Genomic DNA, 23,360 nt, shown 5'->3' with positions numbered 1-23,360 from the left:
TATACAGCCCTCTTTCCATGACATGACTTTAATCTCCCCTGTTCTAAAGATAATGATCATATATCCATCACCTACATCTGATTTGCCATCCTCAGTAACTTAATTTCCCATTCCAAGCCAGAAGGGTTTAATTTCCTTCTTCATTGATCTCTTGCTCTTGTAGTGTAGGGGGAAACTTTGAGAAAATTAATTTAACAACTTTCACTGTATGGTATGTTTCTTTTTCTTTTTCTTTTCTTTCTTTTTTTTTGAGGGGGGTATTTTTGCTGTTGATTACTTCATCAATATTATCATGTATTCTGTTTTATTTAAACTTTTTGCTACAATTTATATTTGTCATGCATATTCAGTGTTTCTGCTATGAACTGTTTCATTTCTCTTCAAGAAAATAATGTTTCATTCTTCATCATCTATCTAGTTAATTTATCAACACTAATATTTACTTGCCTTTGAGCCTTATCTTCCTGACGTCATAACTTTTGTTTTGTTGATAGCTAGTTTGCAGTTTTGATTTCAAAATTACTGTATGTCATCAGCACTAATGTCACTTGATTGAGTGCATCAAGTGCATTTATCTGCTTCACTGATCCTGCCTCCATCTTTGGTTAATGCATCATTCTCTGTAGGGACAGACTGATTCAAGTAGTAATCATTTACCAAATAAATTATTGCTGTGCCTCATTGATAGTGTGCCTTGAGCCATTTCAATTTAACATTTAGAAAGTTCAGCTCTCAGTCTTATGTTTACACACTTTCTTTGTGTCATTATATAATATTCCTTTCTATGGAGAGTGGAACCCAGAAAAGAATGAGTGTTAGCTTATTTTTAAAAAAAAAATTGTGGTGTTTTGCAAGTTATTAGGCATATATTTACAATTTCAAAGAGTTACTTGAACAATTCCTTCTAATAAGAAGATTAGGTTTAAGGCTGTGTTAGTGATTCCTATCATTTCCATTTAAAAAATCATGACTTTTAGGGGTGGTTCCATAAAAAACAATGATATTTTGCATCCCAGTCTTCCCACTGCTGAACAGGATTCTTCCACGAATTTATTATAAGTTTGGATATTTTTGGTGGGGTTTTTAATGTCAGATACTTTTTCAATGGAATTTTTGAAGGCTCTGGAGCAGTTTATCAGCACAAGTCCAATTAATGCTAAGTCACTTGGGTGCTTTTGAAAATCCTACCATTAAACTTTTAATGAACAACTATTTACTTTTTTCTAATGGTTAATAACTAATTATGTTGACTCATTAAGGCATGATTATCTGTTGGGTTTTTTTGTTGTTGTTGTTTTTACTATTAGGAAAGTGCAGACAGAGTTAAAGACACATCTGGGTTTTTAATTATTATTTTAGCTAACCAATATTTCCTCTATAGACTGTCCTCATAACTTTTTAATTACTCTCTTTGATGCTTTTACTTAATGTAATATTGCCGTGTCCTCTGATCAAGGTATGAAAAACTTTACCTCCTGGTACTGTTTGCTGCTGAACTTCAAAGAAGGTTAGGAGGTAGTCTTTCTCTGTCCACCTCTACTGTGGACCTCATTAGTCCCAAGACATTGAATACAAATACCTCGGATTGCAGGTATTCAGTGATCCCAGAGGATGAAAGTGCTAGTATTGTACCTGTGCATCTCATGCACAGTTGTTATTATTTATTTATATCATGGTATCACCTAGAAACCACAACCAGGACTGGCCTTATTGGGCTAGGCTCTGTACAAGTACATAGTAAGTGACAGTTCTTGTCTGAAAAAGTTTACGATCTACATTGGTAAGACTTCAGTGGGTGAAAGGAGAAACAGAAGTGCCTTGCCCAAGCTCACACAGCAGGTCAGTGGCAGAACAAGGAATGCAATGCAGGTCTTTTAACTCCCAGTCCAATCACCTTATCCACTAGACCATGCTGACACTCTGTGGAATCATGGCCACCAAGGCACGTTGCAACTAAAATAGCTAGACTGATAGGTTGTAACCTGCAGCCCCATCTATAGAAAGGCAAAAGGAGTCACTGCCAGCCTCACCTGCAAGGGAAGCAGAGCCATTTCCATCATCCTTCTTTCCTTTTTCAGGAAGTGTTATTGATCTGCAGCCCTCCTCCGGACAGTGCAGAAAAGTGTGAAAATTCCTTATTTGTAGAGCTGGAAATTCCAATATTTCAAAATTTGTTTTCATCCTGAATTGAAACAGAAGGTTGAATTACAATACATTTTTTTTTCTTCTGAATGAAAATTCAAAAAAAAAAAAATTCCTTTTGGAAATGTCAAAACATCTTGTTTTGGCATTTTCAATAGAAATGAAACATACCAACATTCCCAAATCAACATTACATTTTGATTTGTTAGACTGACTTGAAACATTTTGTTTTGCTTGGGATGATATTAATCTGTTTCCCCCTCAGTTATTACAGTGCCTCATGCTCACACTCTCTTAGGCCAGACTTCCCAGCTGTACTTTTATCCTGAAAAATTGATTTTGGGATACTGCTATAATAATCTGCCTATCACCTCCTTAGTCTGTTCTTCCTGCGGTAAAAGTTTCCAGGGTTGTTAAGGAAACACTAAAGGATACGGATATAACTTTCCAATAAAGTAATTGACAAAAAGTATTCTTTCCAAAAACAAAGTCACTTTTATTAATGTAACTAATAATCCCTAATACAATGTATCCTAAAAGTCCTAAACAAAACAAAATCCCTGAGACACAAATGCCTTATTGCAAGATTGTCAAGGTTCCTCCCCCACTCTGAACTCTAGGGTACAGATGTGGGGATCTGCATGAAAACCTCCTAAGCTTACTTTCACCAGCTTAGGTTAAAACTTCCCCAAGGTACAAATTAATTTTATCCTTTGTCCCTGGATCTCCACTGCCACCACCAAACTATAACTGGGTTTACTGGGAAACATAGTTTGGACACGTCTTTCCCCCCAAAATCCTCCCAACCCTTGCACCCCACTTCCTGGGAAAGGTTTGGTAAAAATCCTCACCAATTTGCTTAGGTGACCACAGACCCAAACCCTTGAATCTGAGAACAATGAAAAAGCATTCACTTTTCTTACAAGAAGACTTTTAATAGAAGTAAAGGAATCACCTCTGTAAAATCAGGATGGTAGATACCTTACAGGGTAATTAGATTCAAAACATAAAGAATCCCTCTAGGCAAAACCTTAAGTTACAAAAAAGACACACAGACAGGAATAGTAATTCTATTCAGCACAGTTCTTTTCTCAGCCATTTAAAGAAATCATAATCTAACACATACCTAGCTAGATTACTTACTAAAGTTCTAAGACTCCATTCCTGGTCTATCCCCGGCAAAAGCAGCATACAGACAGACCCAGACCCTTTGTTTCTCTCCCTCCTCCCAGCTTTTGAAAGTATTTTGTCTCCTCATTGGTCATTTTGGTCAGGTGCCAGTGAGGTTACCTTTAGCTTCTTAACCCTTTACAGGTGAGAGGATTTTTCCTCTGTTCAGGAGGGATTTTAAAGGGGTTTACCTTTCCCTTTATATTTATGACAAAGATAAAGAGCATTCAAACTACAAAAGCATATAGTTTCAATGATTCTAAGTGAAGCGATTTGATACAAATGGCTCGTTTGTAACAAATAGCTGACAGCAGTTCTTAAATTATTCTTTTAGTTTTACATAAATAAAATACAGTTAAACCCACACACATTTCAAGAATACACATATTAAATACTATGCTAAACTATACTATACTAAAAATTATATAAAAAATTGGCAAGCTTACTTTATACATCCATTGGTATTCCTTTAAAATCACAGTTGTTGCCTTGTAAATCTTTAATCATTATTGCTAGGGCCCTACCAAATTCATGACCATGAAAAACATGTCATGGACCATGAAATCTGGTCTCCCCTTGTGAAATCTGGTCTTTTTTGTGCTTTTACCCTGTACTAAACAGATTTCACGGGGAGACCAATGTTTCTCAAACTGAGGGTCCTGACCCAAAAGGGAGTTGCAGGGAGGAGAAAAGGTTATTTTAGGGGCATCACGGTATTGCCACCCTTACTTCTGCACTGACTTCAGAGCTGGGCAGCCAGAAAGCAGCGGCTGTTGGCCAGGTGCTCAGCTTTGCAGGCAGCACCCTACAAGCAGCAACACAGAAATAAGGGTGGCAATACCATACCATGCCACCCTCACTTCTGCGCTGCTGCTGGCGGTGTCTCTGCCTTCAGAGCTGGGTTCCCAACCAACAGCTGCTGCTCTCTAGCTGCTCAGCTCCCCCCCCTCCAACTCCTTTATGGGTCAGAACCCTACAATTACAACACCATGAAATTTCAGATTTAAAGAGCTGAAATCATGGAATTTATGATTTTTTAAATCCTATAACTGTGAAATTGATGAAAATGGACCGTGAATTTGGTAGGGCCCTAACTATTGCTGTTCAGCTCTTGGTCAGTCAGCTGTTCTCTGCTCCAGTTTTCTTCTCTCTCTTTCTTCAGCAGCTTTTCTGATTTCTTTCTAGCAGCTTTCTCTTTGCTGGCTTTCAGTTCTCTTTCTTCTCCCAATTGAAACTCTCTCTCTCTCCAGTCCAGATCTTTTCCTTTTCTCCCTGTTGACTGACTGCCCTGCCCTAAATGTCTGGTTTTATATACTATGCAATTAGGACTTCCTTATATACTCTTAAGCAAATACTCCATTTACACATGATCAATATCATAACCTCAGAATTATGATTGACAGCTCTGTCCTTTAAAATAAGTTGTGACCAGTTTGAGTGGGTCATGACCAGTTAGCTCCTAAGTTAACTGACCTTTCTGTCACCCCTTACTGCACATACTCAATAGCCACCAACCTTGCACATGCTCACTGTTGTCATTTACCTCAGAGCTGTGATTCTGCCAACACACACACACACACACACACACACACTTGGCTCTTTGCTAGTGCACCATTTTAGAAATCCTAGTTGTTCACTGAGCATGCTCAGGGTCTGCAGCATCCATCTCAGGATGGAGTGACTTTTGCTTCTTCAGAATAAAGATCAGAAAAACAAAGTGGAGACTGGAAAATTTCTCTTGTAATAGTACTACATCTCCCATGGTGCACCATGGTCATGGACCTCCCATGATGCATCATATTGGTTCAACAACTAGACCAGGGGCTCTCAAACTGGGGGTCAGCCTCCATCCCAAACCCCGCTTTCCCGCCATTATTTTTTAATTTATAAGCGGGGGGGTCGCACTCAGAGGCTTGCTATGTGAAAGGGTCACCAGTACAAAAGTTTGAGAACCACTGAGTAGACAGACCATGATACATCGTGGAAGGTTTAGTGCAGATGGCGACCCCAGCAAACAGAAAAGAATAGGTGTGTGAGGTGCTCATACTGCAGATCCCATGAGGCACTGCAGCAGCTCAGAGGGACACAGATTAGTATTGGTCTAATCTGAAATGTTTCAATTTGGTTTGACAAACTAAACTACTTTGATTCATGTCAACCCAACTTGAAATGAAATATTTCATTTAAATTTTCCTGAGAGAGAAAAAAAAGCAAATCTGAAAATTTCCCACATGATAATTCAATGTTTATAGAAACATTTTCCATTGGAAAAAAAATTTAGATGCAAATTTCCCAGCCAGCTTTATTTATCTGTAGATAAAAGGGACAAATTCTGTTCTGTGCTGTACAAGTGCATCCCCCAATGTGTTCAGTGTAGTAGCAAAGATGTAACTGAAGGAAGAATTTGATCCTTAAGGTTTATACAAGTAAAAGCATCTATCATATTCAATACAATACCATCTTCAGTGCCACTGTAGTGCATGATGTTAAATCTGACCTTTGAACAGTTTTTAACTCTAAAGTTGTTCAAATAATTGCCACAAGAACTATTTTTATAAAACCCACCACACTTAAGGCAAAGGCTAAGAAATTTCAGGCTGAAAATTACAGAAAGTTACAATTGATGAAAAACTGGTGATTTAGAATGGAAACTCTTATGCAATTTTAATGATACTAGAAGTTGCCACACCCATTATAATACACACATACACCCATTTCATGGTAATTTAAAATTAATTGCTCGCATAATTTTAGTTTTGAAATTGAATCCATATTTTGAAATATAATGTGCAAATAGGACACCTTACAGCAATAAACTTTCTTCTGATAAGATAAATATTTGTGGCACTTAGAAATACAAAAGTTTACATTTTAGAAATCTGATTAAAACATTCCTTTTCTATTTATCCCATGTTTCAACAAGGAACAATTTTTTATGGCTGAATTCCAAACCCTGCTATAAAGAAAATGGTGCTACAAGCTTGACCATTGAATGTGTATAAATGCACAGCCACATTTCCTTAGGGCTTTTCTACATGGCGATTTAGTGTGCAACAGGCCAAGGTGTGAACCTACAGTACATTAGCTTGCTGCATGCTAAGGAGCCACATGGGGCCTGCTACTTCATCCTAGACATTCCATAGTGTGCTTTGACCTACTGCTGTTTGAAACATTTGAATCTCTGCATTTTCCTCTGATCTGTAAAATGCACCATCTCTTCATTTGTTTGTTCCTCTGGAATAACCAGTAGGTGTAATTCTGAATTAACTCCCCTTCCCCCCAAATCACTAGCATACTTGCAATAGTTGCTATATTATTTCACCATTTTATTCTGTCACACATGCCCTTAATTCAAGCATTTGTTCCTAATAGGTTTCATATATTCTGTCAGAATGTGACAAATTTGTCCCAAATGTGAGTTTAATGTTAAAAAAAAGAAAAGAAACGGTGGAGTGGGATGGGCTGATGGAATCAAACTAATAAGTACAGGTCATAAATCCATTGCACCAGAGAACCAAAGGATTTATAAAAGTGTGTGAATGCAGTTATACTAGTATAAAGGTGTTTATACCAGTGTAGATTATGCCCCTTCCCATATGGGAATAGCTATACCAATATAAGCACCTTTATTCCAGGATAACTGAACCCATACTGGAGGGATTGTACCATATAATTAAAGCAGTACAACTAGTGTCTAGATAAGCCCTTATTCCCTGTTATTAGTTCCAAGCCCATATTATTCTTTTATACCCAAAATAATGGGAAAAAAACTTGGAAATGACATTATTCTAAAAAATATTATTTATACCATAGTAAAAAGAAACAAATCTGCCTTATTTAAGAGAGGCGCAATTTCACCTCTTCACACCCCAATTCTGTCCCTTTTATTATCTAGAGCAACTATCTGGATAGTATTAAAACAATGAAAAGTTTCTTCAACACATTAAAAACATAACTATTCTGGTGACAATCTTTGATGAAGATTGAAAATGGCTGAGACCTTTAATTTTAGACAATAGGATGGGAACCTGGATAATTCATGGATCATTCATAATGTGTTTAACAATCCAGAGCTCTGTGCTTTTAAATAATTGCAACTGGACTGCTGATTGGCTTTAGCTGAGCCTGTAAGAGACTTCTAAAGTACTTCATATTTTTTCCTGAAACATAATTCAGTTCTGATTACTTCAAAGGGGGCATTAATAGTTTTCTCAAAATACAACCTCGAAAATTAAAGCCATTATACTTCCAAGATTATGAATGAAGTTTCTTTTTCAAATAAGCCATTACATTAACATAATGAGAAAAAGTGGGGGAGGGAAGGAGAGGCAGAGGGAAAGGTGAGAGACTATATAGCCTGATTGTCAGGGATACTAAGTGCCTGCAGCTCCCATTGACTTCACTAGAAACCGCAGGTGCTCAGCATTTCTGGGAAAAAACCCAGGCCATTAGACCAGTAAAAGCTAGAGAGAGAGGCGAGGCTATGAAAACGCATTTACTTCCCAATTTTACTTATATTAATCAAAATGAACTTTCAAAGCAGAACTGGAGGGTCAGGCTTATCATTTCTGCAGCCTTGAAGTAATATTTTCCTATTTAACAGAACCATTGACTGACAATTGCTGTAGTGAGAATGAAGGGAGATATGATGGCTCTCTATAAATATATCAGAGGGATAAATACCAGGGAGGCAGAGGAATTATTTAAGCTCAGTACCAATGTGGACACAAGAACAAATGGATATAAACTGGCCATCGGGAAGTTTAGACTTGAAATTAGATGAAGGTTTCTAACCATTGGAGGAGTGAAGTTCTGGAATAGCCTTCCCAGGGGAGCAGTAGGGGCAAAAGACCTATCTGGCTTCAAGACTAAGCTTGATAAGTTTATGGAGGGGATGGTGTGATGGGAAAGCCTAATTTTGGCAATTAATTAAACTTTGACTATTAGCAGTAAATATGCCCAATGGCCTGTGATGGGATGTTAGATGGGGTGGGATCTGAGTTACTACAGAGAATTCTTTCCTGGGTATCTGGCTGGTGAGTCTTGCCCACATGCTCAGGGTTTAGCTGATCGCCATATTTGGGGTCGGGAAGGAATTTTCCTCCAGGGCAGATTGGCAGAGGCCCTGGGAGTTTTTCGCCTTCCTCTGCAGCGTGGGGCACGGGTCACTTGCTGGAGGATTCTCTGCACCTTGAGGTCTTTAAACCATGATTTGAGGACTTCAGTAGCTCAGACATAGGTTAGGGGTTTGTTACAGGAGTGGGTGGGTGAGACTCTATGGCCTGTGTTGTGCAGGAGGTCAGACTAGATGATCATAATGGTCCCTTCTGACCTTAAAGTCTATGATTCTATGATTCTATGATGTCTGTTTGGCTTTACACCTGGGGTATACAGGCAACATCTGAGGACAGCAGCTCATCAGCCTTCACATTCTGTGACACAAATCCCCTATCACCTGCTCTTTCATTGCTTTCTTCTGAAATGTAATTGAAAAAAAAAAAAAAACCTAGCATAAAACAAGTGTTAAAGGAAATCAAGGGAAGTACTAATGGCTAAGTGCTAAAATGTAAAAAGAATGATAACATTTCCTGTGTGTGTGTGTAGTGGTCATTTACATCTTTAAAGTCGTTTACCTCAGGGAATTTTAATAAATGAAAGCAAATAAAAACAGATAGCTTGTAAAACCATAGATCCATGCTAGATTAAAGGTAACACCACACTGAAGAAATCAGGCAACTGTGGACAATTCCATCCCATCCTCTGTTGTATCTAAAATATTTGCATACATTCCCAGAAATTCATGATCCTCATCAACTGCTTTTAATTCAGATCATGAAAAAGTTACTCTGGGGAGAGAGGAAGTGAGGGAGTGATGGGACAGTTGCCTAATAGCCACACTACAAAAGTGCACTTCTGTGAGCGAGTTAAATTGATTCCTTTGTGACCTATGACATATACACAGGTGTATTTTAGAATTTAAATATTTTCTAATCTTCTATATGCATCCTGAGCTCTATTTTTCAAATAGCAATCTGTTCTGAAAACAGGGATTTCCCATTGTGCTAACTGTGGTAAATCAGTGGACCACATTTTCTGTTTCCCGGTTTCTGGTTCCTTTTAAATGTAATGTAACATCAGGAATTATGTAGTATTGAAATGATTGGTATTTACTGCTATTCCAGTAAAATTCCTTTTAACACAGTACCTGCTTTGCTAATTTGCATTGCTGAGCATTGGTTCACGGCACATGTATGCCCAGAATCTGCAAACCCAGAACTCAGAGAGAGCAGACATAGATGCAACACATTGCATATATTTTGGTACAGGTGAATAATTTTGCCTACTAGAGTTTGTCCATGTCTCTTTGAAATGGGCTGTCATCTGTAATTAGAAATCTGGGAAAAAAATCACATGAGGAGAACAATCCAGGCACATCATTATGCCATTTGGTATCACAGTTGCTGCCTCAAAAGCTAGAGAACTGGATGAAAATAAAAATGTTTTTATACTCATCCAGTGGACTGTATTCGATTCCAAACACCTGAGCTAGTATGTACTATTCAGGGCTTAGAAAGAAGCTTCATTCCTAGCCTATTTATTCATCAGAATTGCCTTTCATGTCCTGGTGCTACCAGTCTGATCCATTCTATGGTTTGTCCTAACATACATCAGAATATTAACAATACAGGCATTGTGAGGAATAGGTAGTTCACATTTGTAAAGCATTTTCAAGGCAAAAAGCAGTGTATGTGTGTTAAAACATAATGATGATTATAGTTTATAGACGCACGTAGAATCCCCAAAAAGATTTAAGGCCCCTTTGTTCACTGTGCTGAACACATAAGAAGATATTTCCCTGCCCCAAAGAGCTTACTGTCTAAGAATGATTTAAGTGCTGAGGATGCAATCGCAGACAGTGTTTCATTAGCCTTAATTCTTCCCAAATTGAGTCAAGTTTTACCTTTCATGTCTCCAATGGAGTTGATTCTACAGCCTTCCTACCCCAACTCTTCTTATTACATCTTCCCTTTATATGCAAATTAAATTTCCCTCCTCCTCTTTTTTGTTAAAAAATAGTGTTTTATTGCAAGAATTATATACAACAAGCACACACAGAATATATCTATGTGAGATAAGTAATTATGACATTAATATTACTAGTCTACAACCCTCCTGTAGCTCACTTTCAGTCATGTTAAATCTCAGGGTTAAAGTGACCTCTAATGAAGAGGCAGGCCCTTCCAGAGAAGTTTGGGGCTCCAGTACATCACATCGTGTTCACCAGGGCCCCACCCCTCCCATTTATTTATAAAGATGTTACAGGCATTTTGGGATGGAAGGGGCTGACTTCAGGGCGCTCGTTCAACTGTCCCCACTTTCCCTCCCTCTCATCAGCCCTTTGAAGAGGGTAGATAATATTTTTATAAACTTGGAGCAATTTGTTTCCAGTGAAGAAATCCCAAGCTGATTGATTTTGCCTGGTAAGCAGAAATTGCTGTAAAGGGGCAGAAAAATACTCCAAGTACTGCAAAACCAATCAACCAGAAGAAAAATTAAATAATCTAGTTGAGTATGACACTATATGTATGGGGGATTTCTGATTTTTTTAACATGTATCCTCCTCTGGAACCAAACTATTAATTCATGTTCAACAAGAAAGATCAAGCTGAAATGTGATAGGTTTACTGCTGCATCCTGTTATGACAGCCGCTTGGAAGTAGCTCAACTATAAATTACACTGTGGTAGAGAACAGGTAGTTACACAAAGCTATTTACATGCCCATATTTATTTGTATACTAACTGTGTTAAACAAAATGCATGGCAATATTTTTTCTAATATGAATCCCCAGAGATGTATGAACTCATTGTAGAAAAAAGTTTTATAGATATTCAGGAGATTCTTTCAAGCTCTTTGTGTTCTTTATTTAATTGCTTTTGTGGGATGTGTGTCTTTATGTGCTTGGGGGTTTGTCTTCTTGATTATCTTGCTGAGCTTAGAGATCCAATCTACACCCTTTGGAAATTATCCATATGTTATCTGTTGCTCATAGTGCAGTGAAGCAATTCAGGGTGTGAAGCCAGCTGTATTTTTAATCAGTAGTCTTCCTGATGAAGAAAAGTGGGAAGTTTGCCGCAGCTAGTTCTACATAAGATAACACTCATGAACTTCATCTTAGCACAACAGATAGCACCCAGATACACTTACCAGATAATTTGATAACAAGTGTAGAAGCTGCAGTTTTGAAATAATTCAGCAAGCTTTCTAGGTTTTACTATTTTCCAGATCTTCTTGCCGTAGAATTTCTGGGAATGTAAATTAAAAAGGAAATATGCAACATGATAATTTCCTGGAAATGACTCCATAGTTTGGGGTGCGTTCTAGAATGGCCTTAAAATAGGACATAAATTTCTGTTAAGTCAATAAGTGATTAAAAAGAGCTGTGACGGAATAACTTGTTACATTAGTTCAGGAGCACATTTGTCTAACTGTGTTTATCTGCAGTATAAAGCTGATGGAAAGAACCATGCATAGCTAATGCCTTGGAGACATTATTTGATGTAACCAGATGTGGCAAGTTTCTTGAACAAAGATACAGAAGCATGAAAGTGATTTTTAAGGCAACAGAGTTACTACTGTTTCACCTTTGCCTTTCAGAAGACATAGTAAACTAATAGGAGGATTGAGAATGATCTATATAATCTATCTATCCAGATGGTGACAGTTAAGAGAAAGTAGAAACAACTTTACATTCCATCTGCACAGAATGAGCTCAGTGTGATATTAGTCTATCTAGGCTGAGGTTTGTTGGCTATAAATTGTTATCTGGGAAGGAAGTTTTGGCTTAAATTGATATTTTTCAGTAACTGAGGAACTGTCTAAAAATGCTGACAGATCAGACTCAAACCCTAGATATGAGATGAAGAAGGATGGCTTGTGTGGGACTGATGATTGAACAATTGATGGGAGAGTGTAGAGTGAGTGGTGATGGGTGAGACATGGTACAGAACAGTTTACAGAACAGGGGGGCATGCATCAGCATTCATGTCGCACTCCTCCGGTCGGGGGAGCTAATGATCCAACTAGCGCACCGAATTCAGTGATGAATCCTTGTCACGTGCCACCTGAGGCACATTGCACATATGCTAAGAAGAAGAATATAAAGAAAGAAAATGGGAAAGCTCAGGTGAGAAGAATTCAAGAAAGAGATTTCACCTTTTGAATGTATATTTGGTTCTCTTTATTTTACAGCTGGTCATATGTCTTCTGGTTCATATTTCCAGTTTGTGCTCAGTGATCGATGGGACTAGATTTTATGCAGCTAAATTTTTGAAACACTGCCTCTAAATGTGGGTGCCAGGATATTTTGGTCATTTTGGGCCTAATTTTCAGAAGTGACTTGTATTGCAAGAAATTAGAAAATAAATAAATTGTTCCAAACTCATCCTCTGGTATGGTGCCTAGCTTTAATTGTTTTAAGAGCCATAGTAATTCAGAGATAGTAATTAATATGCCAGAAGGTAAAGCCAAAATTGTAGTTTGGGTTTATAATGAGAGGAGAATACCTTACCTGAAAAAAAAAATCATTTCAAATTAGGAACAAATAATTATTTCATTTAAGTAAGAGGGATTAAAAAGCTTAAACATTTAGGAGGATTTTCTATTAACATTCTTATGCCAAGGGATTCTCAATACTTTCAGAAGCTTGTTCATAAACATACATTTGTGTACACTGTCATAGAAGCTCAAAACATAAATTGATACAAATTATTCCTGGTCCTGGGATTGACATTATGAAGTTAATTACATTTTATGTAAACATGCAGGCACATATGAGTTCATTTTACCCATGGTCTGTATAAATAATAATGATGAAATCACTCTCCCTAAATCTTTTTCAACAGACATTAAACTTCATATAAATTCAATTATTTAATTTTTTGAAAAAACACCTTTCTTTCAGAAGATTTTGAAAAAATAAATGATTAAATTTCTATGTCTTTTTCCCCCAATTTTTTGAATTTTCTTCATCCTCCTTGTTCCCTTTCTTTCTAATTTGCCACTGAAATGGGTGGGTGGTGAATGGTGGGGAAGGATGGAGGAGAAACAAAAACTGGACATTTTTACAGTTTTTCTCAGAGAAACTCTGGAAAATTCCAAAAAAGCAACTTTTTTCAAAAAAATTCTATTTTCAGATCTAGCCGTATTTCAAGAAAAAAATGTCATTTGAAAAATTTCAGCCTGCTCTAATAAATTTATTGGGCATTTTAAATTGAAATGTACACCTCATTTACGCGGACTTTTTGTTTAAAGCTATATGGACAGTTTAACACACAATATTAACACAAGAAAATAACATACAAATAGCCATACTGTGTCAGACCAACGGTCCATCTAGCCCAGTATCCTGTCTTCTGTCAGTGGCTGGTACCAGATGTTTCAGAGGAAATGAAAAGAATAGGGCAACTATAGAATGATCCATCCCCTGTCACCAGTCCCAGATTCTGGCAGTCCACGATTTAGGGATATCCAGAGCACGCAGTTGAGTCCCTGACCTTCTTGACTAATAGCCATCGATGGACCAGTCCTCCATGAAGTTAGCTAATTCTTTTTGAACCCAGTTATAATTTTTGGCCTTAACAACATCCCCTGGCAATGAGTTCCACAGGTTGACAGTGTGTTGTGTGAAGAAGTATTTCCTTATGTTTGTTTTAAACCTGCTGCCTTAATTCATTCAGTGAAATTTTATTTTCCATTCTTTTCCATAATCCTCTTCTGAATGTAGCAAATTTCTTGACAACAATGGGGTACATCGCTAATTATGCAGCTTGGGACACTGTAGCTGAAAAGGACCACTTATAACAGTAATAACGAGCAAGACAAACAACACTAAATGTGAGTGCAGAACACGTTAGATTTCACACACACACCCTGCTCTCTCATCCCCAAGGCAATTGTGCCGGGCATGCTGGAAGACAGACAAGATGCAAGGAATGTGATTTTTTTAGCCCATAACTTTAACTCAGCTGGGACCTACTCAGAAATACTCATACAGTGCAGGTCATGAGTCCTTCCTTAATTGCTTCCACTTGGTGAAGGGCTGATGCCATCCCTTGACCCCTCCACAGTTGTTCCCCAGACAATTGCTGGAACCCCATAACCCTTATATCATATGACAGTTAAAGAGGTTGTCTCCTCTTTGTATCAGACATTAGAAGCCCCAGCCCCATTCCCCAGTTTCTTTAGGGGATGTCTTCCCCTACGTTCACACTTCTAGTTCAGTTCATCGGGAATCAAACCCTGCATGGAGCAAGTATGTGCACTAGAAACCTGCCACAAGGAGGCACCAGCAATTGACTTGCCGGCCTTCTCCCACCTCTCAATCCAGATGTATGAGGGGGCTTTGGCTGGAGGAACTGGGTTTATATACCCTCCCAGGGGTACACAGAGACTAATGGCTTACCTGAGCCCCCGAGCCTGCCCACCAGCTCAGATGATGCCTTCCCCTGCCACTTCCATCCACCTCCCATTCCCAACCCTTGAGGAAGGAGGGAAACCCTAAAGGAGCCACTGCTCTTGTTTCCCACCCGTCCAGACAAAGACCCCTGTGAGGTTGCAATTCTTCTTGCCTGACAGGCAATTGTGCCAGAGAATTAAAGGCTTGCTTTTCCATTAGGGTCAGGATACATTTTCTTCATTGTGTTAAACACACTTTCTATCCACATTAAGAGGGCGGCCTTTTGAGTTATGGGGTTTTTTTTTGGTACCTATTTTGTAGTCAGGGCAGGTATAACAGTAACTGATAATGATGCAGCACAGGACCTCATTTCAAAGCTCTCTCTTATGGGCCCCTCTTTTCAATATTACAGTATAACAGAGCAATTGCTAATGTTAAGCAGCTTTTCTGTCTTCTGGGGATAAAGGCAGATTTTTCACATCATGTAGCGACGACCCAGAATGAGAATATTCCCTTTGCCTATTGCTCATTAGTATGTTCAATGGCACAGAGAGCAGGGAAAAAGCAGTACCTTCAGTGCTTCAGACAAGGCGCTAGTGAAGCCAACAATCCAAGTAGATTATACTAGTGCAGCACTACACTCATCACCCATCCCCGCCTGTTCTGTTAACATGAAAAGGGCTAGTTTTTAAGTATTAAACTTAAAGTCCATATTTAGGCCTCAGTCCTACAAAGATTCACAGTGTATATAAGCATATATATAAATCTTTGCAGGATTGGGATTACATGTAAAGTTACCTCATATGCTTAAAAAAAGGTTTACTGACTTTATTCAAATCTGGTTAAATATGTTGTGACAAACTGGGAAACATCTATCTTATTTTGTATGGATATGTTGCACACCCTGGTATGTTTGTTTATGATGAGTTACTTGTTACAGAGTTAGATCAAAAGGGATTATTAGCGGACACAAGCAGGAAAGGTAAAGTGTTGGACTAGATAAGGAGCATCCCAATAAACACTCAGACCAATAACGGGGTTTACAGTTATGGAGGGCGTGTAATGGAGGCTGGAGGAGGCTAAGTCTCCCCAAACCTCAGCTAAATACTCCCTGCCCCAGGGCTGGGGTGCAGCGGGGCTCAGAACTCCTCCGGGGGTCGGGCGGGGCTCAGGGCAACTCAGAGGTGGGGGCCAGGGGCAGGCCGGGGTTCCTCCAGCCACGGGGCTCCTCTGGTCCCGCTGGGTGAGAGCAGGGGGGCAGAGTGGATGGGAACTCAGGCAGAAGGAGTGGCGTAGGGAGCTAGCCTCCCCAAACATGGGGTTCACATGCTGCCCATGTTTATAGTCATAAAGAGGTGATGCCTGGCCCCACCCCTCATGATATACTGCTGTTTTGCCAAGGTGGAGGAGAGAGAACACTAAAACACTACAGGACCCCTGGCCTACAAAATAGAGTGTGGTTCGGTGAGCTAAGAGAGGCAGCCCAGGGAATCAGCAAAAGCAGAGACAGAGGGAATATGCTGCAAGCAGGACAAGCAGGGATGGGGGTAAGCTGGGCTGAGGGGAACTTGCAGAAACTGGCAAGGAAAGAGTAAGTTGTAAGTAAGACCCCAGGGTATAGGCCTTCTGTTGGTTTTACCTTCTGATCTACATGTTTGGTAGCTCTGGGGGAAGGAATAAATAAATAATGCTTTGCTTTGAAGATGCTGTTTTTGAGTCACTTTGATCAATTTGCTGGTCACAGAAGTTAAAGGGCTTACAGGTATCAGAGGCAGTTGGGCCTATCACATGAACACAGTTCTGAAACAGGGGGTGATGATGCCCAGAGACTCAGTCCCAGAGTAGTTGAACCCTGCAGTTTCACCCAGAATGTGGTACAGGAAGCCAGGCCTGTCACCTAAGGTGTGCACTCAAGAGGCACTAAAAGAGGCATCCCTGTAGCCAGACCATGTGTGTTTGATCAAACCCTAACCGTTCAGAGCTGCATTTTCTAGATTTCTTATATACCACGCAACCTGTTTGAAAAAAATAAAAACAAAACAAGCCATGAGTAACTGTATTACAAGTAAAGAAAAGTAATTTGCATTTCAGAGGTCCAAAAAGGTCAAGAGTGAGCAAGAATATGTCTAATGAGTTTACAAAACTTTTTGCACTTAGATCTTCAAATTTCCTGATGTGTTTGATATTTTTCTGATTTGATATCAAAGCTAAATTTAGAGTCAAGCTACCCTAAGCAATAAACAAGTTTCAAAAGTTGCTTTTACAAGCCATGGCAGGCGAGGTAAAATTAAGGTCCTCTTCCAATTATTTCTAGTTTATCAATAAAAAAATATGTTTTAAATCATAGACAGTAGCTATCTTAGCTTTCTGTTAAGTTGCTTTGCAATAATATAGACAGGAAGAAAAACGTTTTTTTTCCTGAAAAGTTGTGTTTGAAGAAAGCTCACAAAGTTATATTTGGGATGATCAAATATCTGAGAGTAAATGATTAATTGCTAGTCATGCCCATTTGGGATCAATCTGTAATGTGATGCATGATGTCTTAGAAGGGAAGCTCCTGAAGTCAAGTCTCATTTTTTTTGATCCATCGCTACTCGAAGTGTAACTTTGAGCATAATTTCCTTAGATGTAGGGTTTGAATTGCTCTCTGCAAAGTGAAGACAGTTTGGAAGTTGGCCTCAGACTCACTGCTTCAGTTATTTTGGACATTGCGACAGGGTGGACTACACCTTAAGCCCACTGCTGGATGCCTGGTGGCCCTGCCACACTGAGCCCCAAAAAAGAACAATAATGAGGGATGCAGCCAATCAGGAAAGGGACTGCAGGGAGCAGACAATCAGGGCCTAGCTGGCTCATATAAAAGGAACTGCAGGGCCAGAGTGAGTTCAGCCTGCTGGCAGGAATTGAGGACCAAGAGATGCTCCTGGCTGGCCACAGGAGTGAGAGAGCTGGATAGATCGTCTGCTGGCAGGGACAGGGGAGCGAGGAAGGAGCTTCTGACTGGCTGCTGGGATTCAACTAAGATGGGCTACAGGGAAGTGGCCCAGAGGACTGAATGCAGCTAGTTAAAGGGACACAGTGGCTCATGACTGCTATTCATAGGGTCCCTGGGCTGGGACCTGGAGTAGTGGGCGGGCTCAGGTCCCCTCATAGGCCACTGGGGAGTGGCCTACTTTCAGACAGAGATAAAGCCCCAGAAGGGGAACCAAACTGTTAAGAGGCCCACCAGGAGAGCTGGGATGAGCACAGACCAAAGAGGGCGAAACCATTGCCTCCAAGGATTAAGCCCAATTCCAGGACCAGGACTATTTAAAGACCGTGGACACACTTGACCAAGGGGCACTCATGAGAGGTGGGTGCCACGCTGGTACAGACATGTATCATTGCATAACAATGCATTCCAAGCCTATACCTAATGATGCCTCCAACACAAGGACAAAATCTGATTGAAAGCTTTCTGCTAGGTCCATCCCCAAGTTGAGGAATTAATACGAAAGAGTGAACCTCACCATTACCCGTTAATAAGCATTTGTTGGGGGGGAGGGAAGAGTAGGAAAAAGAGGGGTAAATGTCTGGAGTAAGGGATGGACCTAAAATTATAAACACCGTTTTTTTTGCCTTAAAATTTCACATTGGTTTTGAAGTAGATTTGACCGAGGGGGGTGGGGGGCGGAGGTTTGGGGCGGGCAGATACAGGTTGAGACAGAGGACTTCATTGCTGTGTCCTCCAAAAAACCCAAGTTGGGGAATGTTATTTTTCTGGTCTCAAAAAATACAGATTCAGAATAAGAGCATCATGCATCAGAAAGGGAAAAGGTTTCACCTAGGTTTTAGACAAAGAACAAAACTGTTATGTTCATGGCCTACACCCAGAGAACTTAGATGAAAACATAAAATACTCTTGCTGGAAGGTTGCAAGGTAATACTGCTTTATTTCTTAGAATTCAGAATGATAACACAAGATCCCCCAAAGAGAGACAAAGAAGGCTGCTCTGTTAAACAGAGACACACAACTCACCCCACCTTACTCTAGGCTGTCTGCCTTCAGACTGATGCTGATCGTATGTACAGAACACCCGCATCTGCGGGCCAGACCAGGGGAAAAACCATAGAATTTAAAGTGATAGATCATATTGTGTACACAGTTCTCAATACACCACAAATGTATATGGAGTTCCACCTGACTCTCGGGGCATGTCTGTCCTGCAATCGGAAATATGATTGCAGTGTGGGTTGGCACACCGACGCAGGCTTTAATCTAGTCAGCACGGATAAAAAGAGCCATGAAAATACTGCAGCACAGGCTGCACAACCATGCCAGGGACGCAGGGCACGTACTTGTGCCAAAGCCCATGCCTCCACTTATCTGTGATACCTACTGCATATAGACCTCTCCGAGCTGCAATCACATCTCCAGACGCAGTGTAGATATATTTTTATTCTGCCTGTTTGGGAGAAGTGCCATTTACTAGCTGGAAAAGATGGAAAGAAATCTCAAAAGAATTATCTAGAATTCAAGAATCAAAGCATGATGTCAGCAACAGCTCACACTCCTTGTTATATAATAATGAATAGGCAGTTATATTTGTTTTGCTTGTCTGCGTAGGTGTGCTTTGAAAAGGAGATTTGGCAAACTATTGCCTAAGACATTATCAAGTAACTGGGATTTAAGTTGCCCACTGTTCCACGAGAGCTTAGGCACAAAAATAGGAACATTTTACTGTGATAACAACTAGGGGCACAGACCAACTCCCAGACCCCGCATTATGCCTTTCCATCTCTGTTCCTTTTCCCTAGTAATCAGTTCCACAGGCTAATTATGTCCTGTAAGTAATGCTATAATGGCTGATCTGGTCAGTATCTTTCCCAAATTAAACAAGTGATTAAAAAAAAAATCTATCCCTCCACTTTTGTTTTTTTAATTCAAAGTTTCTTAGGTATATTATATCAATATTTCCTACGTGAATCTTTGTTTATATTGCAGAATTATTTAAGAAAACAAAACACACAACCTATTACTGCTGCCTGTTTAATGGGAAAGGAGTTTAAAAAAAATTATCTTACCAATCCAATAAGAGACCCAGGTGTATTATATCAGTTGTGTGGCGCTATATTAATGGAGATTCCATTATGATCTTATTAATTATGAGAATACTCATGCATATTATTTAAATGGAGACAAGAATGTGGAGAACAGTCAACAAATTAAATTTAATGACTGTTCTAAAGTTTCTCTCCTACACACCAACCCAAGCTGATTAAAAACTACAAAAATGAGACCAGAATGGTAATAATATTGGTTTAGGACTCTACTGTCATGATTAAAAGGCTTTATCATTTACTGTCTAACCTTCAGCTATTAAGCTGGGGACAGCCTTTGAAAGAAATGATAGTGATAAGCCTTCAAATGAGTGAGACAATGTTGGAATAAAAGTTCAACATGCCCCAAAGGGCCCTGACAGTAGATGATGACTGGAGGCCAAAAAGCTAATGAAAGATAAACTTTTCAACAGAAGGGTTGTCAAAAAAAAAGGAAAAGGTATAATGTAAAGCCAAGGCAGGCCAAGAACACATTCTGCAAGAAAACTGAGGGAAAGGAAGATTAGAAGAATGATATACTGTGTGATCTTCTAAAAATCTGTCTCCTAGAACTGACATTTAAAAAGAAAAAGTTTTGTTTCTGATTTCCATTGAATTATGGAAAACCATTAAAAATGTTTAACTCTTCACTGTATATTTCATGAATAGGGGTGGAGGCCTGTACAGGGCAATCAGACACTACAATATATTCCCTATCTGACCCAAGGAAGCCATGAGGTCCCAGGTCTTCCAAGCCATGTGACTCATAAGTGTTGTTAACAGGGACCATCCACTCTGTTTCTGGATCTCAGCTGGTGCATGGATCTGACCTATGGGTTTCCTGAAAAAAGTTGAAACTGTATATATTTTTTTGTTGTAACTAACTGAAATCTTGCCTCTGCCTAGGATATGTGAGTCATTTACCTTCCACCTAATAATGACAGCCTTTCTGTTAGATACATATATAAAGGGTACAAATAAGTCTAAATCAAAATCCTGGCTCCAAACAGCTCAGAATTCTATGGACATTCAGAGTTGGATGTATATCTGAATTTTGTCACTTTGGATTCATCTCTAATGAATGTTCTATGGAAACTTACCATGAGAAAGGACATAAATGGATCTCACATTTGACATGACATCACTTGCCTTCATGTTTATGATATATTTGGCTCACTCCCTTGGTACCCAAAAATCATCAGGAGCCAGATTTACAAGAGCATTTAGGCACCAAAAGACGTGAAAAGGAACCTAGTGAGATTTTCAAATGTGCCTAAGGAGGTTAGGCTCCTAGCTCCCATTGATTTCCCTAAGTCACACTTGCTTGTAGAGTAGTCCATAGAACATTGACTAGACTAAGCATTAGTCAACGTGAGCAAGAGTTTTAGAATAAGACCATTAATCAGTCTGAGGCATCTTGTAAAACATGGACATAAAAACTAACAGTTTGTAGAGATCCAAACTTTCCCATTCTCCTCTTCCTCTACAAAATGAAACAAATGTTTCTTTTTAAATAGGGTGTTTTTAGCCAGATTCCCCCAAGAATCTCACAGGAGCAACAAGGAAGTGGTAACCAATAACTATAAAGTTGTTATATGACTGCAAAGTTAATTCAAGGGTCTTTGTTGGGAAAAATATCCCTTTCAGCAGTTGTATAGCCTATAATTGATTTTAATGATCAGTTTGGTCAGGAAAGTAGTGGTAGGAGGGTCAAAGATTGCAAAGAAATCCCCTACTGCTCAAAAGCTAATGGGACACAGCTGCAAAGGATAAAGGCAGTATAATTAAACTTTTGTCTCTTTGAGTCTTTTCTTCAGAGCACCATAGCTGCTATTTTTGTGTCAATGAAAAACAAAAAAATTTCACTAGTGAGCACAGATTCATAGATACTTTGGACTCTTACCTCCAGCACCATGGCCTATTTGAGTCAGACACAAACATAGGACTGAAGCATGATGAAGTGGTAGAAAAATATGCATTGAACACACTATTAAAACTGCCTGCAGATTGAGAACAGTAGGAGAATTGATCTCAGCATTGCCATCATTACTAATCTTCTGAGCTGTTCACTTTTCAGATTAAACACTCTGTACCCATGTTTTCATAATTTGGAGGATTGGAGTCAAATAATGGAACATGTAGACTCTGTTGCAATATTACTTAGTTATATGTGCACAAATATAATTTACTAATTCAAGGGAAAAGTGAAGGTCATCCGCTGATAAAACATTAGGGTTTCTTCCTGTAAAAGGACGGTTACAACATACTCTGTTTTTGCTAATTAAACACACACTGTGGCAAACACCATATGGTAGCCTATGGATATGAACTTTACCTTGAGTTTAAATATTAACTATTTCATTAAATGGTGTTCTATAAATGGACCTTGGATATCTTTAAATTCAATGTTTTATGTAAGTATGGTTATATATGCTTTTTAAACACAAAGCACATTTTTTCTCTCAAAGTAGGTTTACTGATAAAACCCCTTCCTCTACGTAAATAGCAATGAACTACTAATTCACTGCAACAACATTGAGGAAAAATAGTCTGGATGCAATAATTGGGAACCAAAGTAGTATTTTTGTTAGAAAATCTGATGTGGATTGAGTAAAATTAGCACTTTCCCTTGTAAAAAAACATCAAAATGGTAGTATCAAAAATGGAAATAGTATGACCAGATGCAAAAGTTGGCAACATAGTGTTGACCTTTTACTTTCTTATGAATGTTGCTTCACCTTTCAGACAATTTTTCTAGTGTTAGCACAGGACACAAAATGGTGCATAAGCTTTTCATTCCTGCAGGTCCTTTCTTTGAAGGAACCAAAGGCACTTTCTGGATCCTCTCAAGAAGAAAAAATATAAGATAGAAAGAGGGAAGTTTGCCTAAATCCTGACAATTAAATCTGCAAGTCTTACATTCCACATCTATAGTACTCAACATTTTTATATTGGAAATAAAATTATTTTCTTTGTTTTTATAACATTGAGGGATCCAGGACAATATATTATTTATGCAGTCATAGTATAAGAGGGAAGATCCTCTCATGGATCAGTAACTGATTAAAAAGACAGTAAACAAAGGGTAGGAATAAATTATCAGTTTTCAGAATGGAGAGAGGTAAACAGTTGTGTCCCCCAGGGATCTGTGCTTGAACCAGTGCTGCTCAACATATTCATAAATGATTTGGAAAAAGGGGTAAATGGTGAGGTGGCAAAGTTTGCAGATGACACAAAATTTTTCAGACAGCTTTGGACAAAAGTATCTTGAGTAGAATTACAAAGGGATCTCACAAACCTGGGTGATTGGGTAACAATATGGCAGATGAAAATCAATGTTGATAAATGTAAAGTAATACAAATTGGAAAATATAATCCCAGCGATACATACAAACTGATGGGGTCAAAATTAGTTGCTACCAATCAAGAAAGATCCTGGAATCATTTTGGACAGTTCTCTGAAAAGATCTGCTCAATGTGAAGAGGCTGTCAAAACAAACAAAACAAACAAA

Source organism: Eretmochelys imbricata, chromosome 3 (assembly GCF_965152235.1).
Source record: "Eretmochelys imbricata isolate rEreImb1 chromosome 3, rEreImb1.hap1, whole genome shotgun sequence".
Lineage (NCBI taxonomy): Eukaryota > Metazoa > Chordata > Testudines > Cheloniidae > Eretmochelys > Eretmochelys imbricata.
The sequence above is the reverse complement of the archived record's forward strand: the minus strand, read 5'-3'. Positions refer to the sequence as shown.